At 40.9% G+C, this 7,291-nt stretch overlaps 1 protein-coding gene across 4 annotated transcripts in view; it reads left to right on the forward strand.

Annotated features, from left to right (window-relative positions):
• The window catches only part of FAM3C (FAM3 metabolism regulating signaling molecule C), a 71,005-nt gene extending 70,813 nt beyond the window's left edge, over positions 1–192 (forward strand). For all 4 annotated transcript variants that reach the window (XM_040343741.1, XM_040343739.1, XM_040343740.1 and 1 more), the window contains one exon: positions 1–192. This exon is cut by the window's left edge and continues 510 nt beyond it. The gene's annotated coding sequence lies outside the window, so the exon portion shown is untranslated.
• The last annotated feature ends 7,099 nt before the right edge of the window (positions 193–7,291 follow it).

Consider the following 7,291-nt stretch of genomic DNA (forward strand, 5'->3'; position numbering starts at 1 on the left):
TGCTTTTTTTTTGTATTTGAGTAGAATTTTAACAAACAAGTCTGTGTCTACTGATTTTTGTTTCTTTTCTCCTTATGCATATACAGGACCATTTACTAATTAGGTTTTGTAGTGAACCACACCGCCAATGTGCTGGAGTTTAGCAAAGATTTAAATGGGCTGCCGTCAATATATCTTCAATTCACTGTTAAATTGGTACTATAGGTTTCCCTTTTTTTTAGTACATCAAGAAGCACAAGAATTCAATATGTATGTACAGTATTTCATGGTTGCGTAATATTGAATGTGTGGCACTTATGATTTTTTTTTTTTTTTTAAACAAGCTCCTCTTTATAAAGAGTGACTTTATCTCTGCTCACGATCAAACCCGATTGCTTGCTAAAACTTTTCCTGGTGTTCCTTATAAATGTGATCTAGAACATTGTACACACAGTGTAATATATGATGAAAAGTAGACCGTGCCGTTTTTCAGGATTATTGCATCTCCAGCTTCCCTTCACCAAATGGATCAATCAATTTTTAGACTAGTGTAAACTATATACAAAAAGTACTAATTAGTGGCCCTCTATTGATAGTACAGCCCTGCGCTTAGGAAAAAACAACAAAGTCCAAGCAATTCAAAATCTGTCAAGATAAAACACAATAAAAGTAATAAAAGCAGCTGCTTAAAAATAAATGTCACTTGATAAAAGCAGAAAGATAAAACAGCCCGCACAGAGCTTGTAAATAGTCCTGCAGCAGCGCTGCAAAACTCTGGTTTGATGAAAATAAATAAACTATATGCAACATTTTGGTTGACAAACAGGGGGAGTGTACGTGTAAAGTGTCAAAATTATAACATAGGATTTTCTAGGTAAGGTAATTACCTTCATGGCAAAAGTGGGAAACCATTGCCCAGAATGGAATCTACTCTCCATGTATGTCAAGGTTTTTTTGTACATACGTTTGTCCAGCTTGTACTAATGTAAGCATGTGTCATACCTCTGGGTTTCCAGCGAAAACTGGAAATCGCTATAGTGGGCACCGCTACAACCTCCATTGTTTTTCGGGCCCTTTGCCAAATGGTGGTCCTGCTGCATTGTGAGCTAGGGAGGTTGCTTGCTTGGCACGGGCGTCATTCATGGAACTCTGTTTTCTTTCAATGAATGCAAAGCATTCTCTGATTGTGAAATCACCTCACCCCCCCTCCCTTTTGGATTTCAGCTCCTCTCGTGTCTCACAGGGACATGGAGAAACAAGACCTGGGACTGGGAAGACCACCTTACAAGTGGGGGCTGTGAGTACAAGTGAAGGGAAGGGGCTGCCTGTGTACAGCTGGGGCGGGCAGCTAGCTGAGTGTGTACGTATATGTGGGGGGCAGCTAAGTGCGTACAGGCGCGATGAATGGGCTGAGTGCGTACAGGCATGATAAGTGAAGGGGGGTGGTATATATAGGATCCACCACAGGTGCCAAATGCTCTAGGTATGTCCCTGAGTAGATACAAAGTAACATGATGCTGAAAGCCACAAGTTCTATGACTGGGAGAGGAGAACCCTTTGACAAGGTTGCATGACTGGCGCTTTGGAGATTCTGAAAGAGTTGGTTCTACAGACTTTGACATGGAACTGGAAACGCAGTAAGATTTTTGCTTGAAAAAAGTGTCTACGGAAAGGTACCGTGACTACCAGTTTTTAGGCATACAATAGAAAGAGTTTACCATCAATAAGGAGGAGAAGGAGCATTGCAATTTGGGAATGTGGCAGTAAAAGTAACTTTTTACACCATGGCTTGGAGTTTTACAAAATGCAGATTGGTTACCAACGTTGTAGGAGACATTAAGATACCAGTGTACTTGGCGAACGTTTACAGTTCTGAGAACTTATTTAACCAATTTACTGCTTCAGTCACCCAAATTACTTTCATAAGAAAGCCAGGAGCAAAAATAAAAGCAAACTCCCTGGCAAGGAGTATGTTTGCTGGAGCCAACGTAATGGTTACATCGGTGGCAGCAAAAGCCTTAGAGCAGAATTAAGATACTTTTTTTTTTTTTTTTTTTTTATCAAACGCACTGAAAATTGCTCATTAAAAATTGTACATGTATACAGACTTTCAAATCCATGTTACCTTTTGCATTATCTATATGCAATATCCTAGAATCTGTCCCTCAACATTAGGAGGAGGTCAACTCCAGGGAATTTAAAAATATACCCTTTGTTGCAGCTTCTTCTTACACTGCAAGGGTTAAATGCTCATTATGTCTAGGTTTTTTAAGAGAAATTCCATTCTCCAGCTGGGTCCCCCCAGAGGTGCAACCAGTCCAGCACTGCTGCCTCTCCAAGCCACTCACGGCCATGGTCGCTTGCTTGCCCACCCCCACACTATGTACATAGCCCTGCATTGGACATGACAATGAGGGACTGCCAACAGACCGTTGCTTAGAGTAGAGAGAATTTTATATATACTTTTTTTTTTTTTTTTTTTTTATTCTAATTTCTAGAGTTTGGCTTTTGAGGTGTTACTAAGTGATGTAAATATTCCCTCACAAGAATTCTTACATAGGAACCACTTCTTAGGAATGGGGTGTATAATAGGTCAGTTCTATCCTCCCCCAAACACTTTCAACTGTCTTGGTCTTCTATCAGCTCTTTTTTTTTATTTATTTTTTTTACTTGTTTTTCGAAAAAGTTGCTGTCTGTCAAATGAGAAGGTGAGGAGGGGAATATAGAATGGGACTATGAGGGGGGCACAATGTTCTGTGTAGTGATGTACACGGCCCCTTATACAAATACAGGAGTAAATGACATACTATGCGGAAAATGTTGAAAGCCTATTACTTCTGTGCTGTTCAGCCAGCAGTGCTGAAACCACAAGGTCATAGAGCATAAAATAACGAAATCTTCTGCTTTAAATACCACATACCTGTTGATTTTTGGGTTGTACACAGGACTTCGGTCATAACTGACCTATTTATCTAAGTCTGTGCAATATATAAAAAAAAAAAAAAGATCAGAGAACATTTTTCCACTTGAGCATTTCCTATTCAGGTGATGATATTGCAGAAAATACGTTTAAAGGTAAACCCCGCGGCTTTACTCTTGGGTCTGCAGTATGTTTGGGAGACCACACTGACCCCAGCCATCGGTGGAAAGTTTTTAAGGAGTGCTAAAGGTGTTCTAGTAGCGTATCCATTAAATTTCATACATACTTGCACAAATGTAACATAAAATAAACTCCCTTTTCTAGCAAATTTTATACATTTATACAGGAATTTAGATCCCAATGGTCGTATGTTATCCTATAGTCAGCTCCTACTGTGGTCCTATTGTTTAACCTCTTCTCTAAGAACTCCCTATTTTTATATGGTTAGGAAATGTCAGAGTGAAGGAAAAGAACATTTATGTTTACCATAACTGTGAACTTCCCAATAAACTGTTATCCATTAAAATTAGCCTTTTTACCGATGGAACATCATAGCAAATGTTTCACTTTGTTCCTTTTTTAATAACGGCAAAAAACTCTTCTCTGTGTACTTACTAGCTATTTAAAATGTTACAGTGAAGGAGTTAAACTTTTTTTTGTCTTTTTAATAACTCTGTGAAGTTCACAATGAGCTCATTTTATTATCTTTTATAACAGTAAACCTTAGGGGTGCATTCACACCTGTACAGTTTAAAGCAGGGGTCTCCAAACATTCTAAACAAAGGGCTGGTTTATTGTCCTTCAGACTCTTGGAGGGCTGGACTTTGGCCAGCGGGAGTGGAAATTTTCCTGGCATCATTGTTGATAAACATCTGGTATTAGGGGGAGGAATAGTGCCCCATTGCTGGTATCATAGGGAGTAATAGTGCTCTATTGTCAGTGTCAGAATAGTGTCTCGTATCAGTGGGAGGGATAGTGCCCCAAGGGCTGAATAAAGGCAAGCAAAGGGCCACATCCGGCCCTCGGCCTGCAGTTTGGAGACCACTGGTTTGAGGAGCTTTGTACTTTTCTTCCAAATGGGACAATTTTTTTTAGATTCAGGTTTTCAGTGCTGTGTGGTTTGGAAGGATTACGTTAACAATGTCTGAAATGCAATTTTGCACCAAAACTGGCTTTTAATTTAAATAGATGGTAACACATTTCACACTTTACATGTTACACATTACAAACGCACCACAATGCATTATAAATGTGCTCATGTGCATTATAGCGAACATTTTTAAATACGTAGATGTGAATGTACCCTACTGGTGTCTGTTTTTTTTTCTCTTTCGTGCAATAACTTAACACAATGGGGTTGATTTGATTGTGCAGTTTTTTTGCATGGAAACCAATCCGCTTCCATGTCTGTCGAAGCCTAACTGAACAAGCTGAAGTTATGCCTGCTCGGTAGCTTTTTCTCCCATACACATGAGAGGTTTTCCTGTTGGGAAAACTCAGATGAGAGCTTTGGTCGGGAATCCCGACCGTGTGTATGCTCCATCGCAGTTTTTCCCATAGGAAAACTGCCAGAAAAAAAGTCCGCCGGGAATGCCGGCGGGGAAAAAAGAGCAGGTTCTTTTTTTTTTTTTTTTGTCTGGCGGTTTTTGGGCAGCTTTTGCAGTCGGAAAAACTGTGAGGAGCATACACACGGCCGGTGTTCCCGGCCAAAAGCTCTCCTCACAGTTTTCCCATCGGGGGAAACCCGGTCGTGTATACAAGGCTTTAGAAGTGGATTCCTATGCAAAACTGCACCAGTTTTAGTAAATCAACCCCAGAATTTCTTGTGTCTTTAATGTTTAGGCATTAGTGAAATGTAAGTAATTGTATAGTGTAAGTGATATTATTGAAAATATATACCTTCTAGAAGGTCAACTGGACTGTAAATCTAAACTAAGAAGCAAATGTAAATTAATATTTTTTTTTTTTTTGTAAGCAAGTTGCATGTTTACCAATGATGCACTTACATACAATATAGCAGCTAGTTGTTTTTACAGTGAAAGTTTTGCTGATACTGCTGACGTCTTGTGTCCATGTTTGGTAAATAGACACTTTTATACTCGCTGCTTCTAATTTTAATTCCAGTGATTGCACTATATCATTTAGAAGCCATTTTTAGTAAAAATAAAGATTTAGTTACATTTCATTACTGGGCTGTTTTATTTGCGATTTATACATACTAGCAAGTTTCCTATTGTTAAATGTTTTTTACTGTGTTGCAGGAAGATGTGTTTTTGTGTGTGTGTGTGTGTGTGTGTGTGTGTATGTGTATATAACTAACTAGTGTGTGTGTGTGTGTGTGTGTGTGTGTATATATACACATACATATGTATATGTGTATATAGAGATTCTTTTTAGGGGTAGTAGAGTCTAATAAAGGATTTAACCACTTCAAGTGTGGACACTTTAACCCTCTTCCCGTCCAGTCCATTTTTCAGCTATCAGCACTTTCACCATTTAAATGACGTTTACTCAGTCATACAACACTGTATCCAAATGAAATTTTTATCTGAGACAGTGCTCTCTTGCAATGGTATTTAATCACCAGTGTGTTTTTTTTTTTTTCTCTCAATACTGTATAAAGCAAAATAATACTGTAAATTTAGAAAAAACAAAAACATTATGAAATCTTGTAAATCGACTCATCATAAATTTAGGTCAAAATGTATTCTGCTACACTGATTTGGGTTATTTTTTACCAAAAGAAATGTATGTCCAAAAAATAAAGTATGGGGGCCATATTCTGAGTAAAGTTACGATGAAGTATCTCAGGATACTCCATCGTATCTCTCTTTTTTGGCCAGTGTATCTATGCAAGTGATTCTTAGGCCCCATACTCACGAGCAAACATGTCTGCTGAAACTGGCCCGCAGGCCAGTTTCAGCAGACATGTTTGGTCGTGTGTGGGCGCGAGCGGGCCGAATTCCAGCAAACATTTGCCCGCCGGGCCTTTTCCCAGCAGACAAATATTCCTGGACTTGTTTTAAAACAGTCCGCTGGAATTCAGCCCGCTCGGACATGTACGGTCGTCAGTACAGACCTACCGTACATGTCCAGGCGCCCGCCGTCCCTCGCATGCGTCGAATGACTTCGACGCATGCGTGGAAGCATTTTAAAGGCGGGCCGCCCACGTCGCCGCGTCATTGTCGCGGCGACACCGCGTCATCGACGCGGCGACACCGCGGACACGCCCCGCGTATTGTTTACGCGCGGACTTCTGTACGATGGTGTGTACAACCATCGTACAGAAGCCCTCTGGCAGACATGTATGGTGGAAACGGTCCGACGGACCGCTTTCACCATACATGTTTGTCCGTGTGTACCCGGCCTTAGAATCATTTTCGCATAGATACACTGAAGATCCGACATGTGTAAGTCACTTACACTGTCGGATCTTAAATGTAATTACTCCGCCGGCCGCTAGGTGGCGTTTACGTTCAGGTCTCATTTGTTTATGCAAATGAGCCTGATACGCCGATTCCCAAACTAATTCGCGTCGCGTAGCCGTCGCTTACGTAAGCGTAAACGTACCCCTGCTATATGAGGGGTAAGTTTACGCAAGTCCCACGTAGGCCATGTTTAGTGTGGCGTTGGGTCCGCTTCGTGTTTTCCCGTCGGGTACGTCGTTTTACTAAGTCCTTCTTGAATATGACTTTACGTCGAGAACTGGAGCATGCGCACTGGGCTATTTTAAGCCCGGCGCATGCACAGTTCGTTAGAATCGGGGGCGCGCTTAATTTAAATACAAGCCGCCCCCTTGGATATACGCGTGGATACGCCGGGCCATTTACACTCCGCCGCCCCAAACTACGGAGCAAGTGTTTGGGGAATACAGCACTTGCTCCTGTAGGTTGGGGCGGCGGAGTGTAAATGGCTTACGCGCCGCCCCCCTTGAATCTTAGAGAATATGGCCCTGGGACTTTAAATGAGGCAGGCTAAAAACACAATATAAGAGTAAGGATTTATTTGCATAGGTGTCAAATTGCGCAACATTGTATATGACCAGTAAATTTTAGAAGCATATATAAACACCCTAATGATTTGAGTGTAATACATTGCATACATATAAACAAGATGTGAAACATGATTGCCATAGCAGGGAAACTAGTTCATAAGTATGATGGAGTAAACCTTGTGATGTACAATTCATTCATAAAAATATTGATGGAAATGGGGGGGGGGAATTGCATTCCCAAAAGCTTGATGCGTTTCGTTGATAATCTGACCATGTTATGGAAGAGTTTGCATGTTAGAAAGATGGTCAAATCCACAAACTTACACCCCATTGGATGTTGAGCTCGGGTAGTCCTGGTTTGCAAGAGCCACCATATCAGTCTCCCTGGGAGCTGAGGT

The sequence above is a fragment of the Rana temporaria genome, chromosome 3 (assembly GCF_905171775.1).
Source record: "Rana temporaria chromosome 3, aRanTem1.1, whole genome shotgun sequence".
NCBI classification, from domain to species: Eukaryota; Metazoa; Chordata; class Amphibia; order Anura; family Ranidae; genus Rana; species Rana temporaria.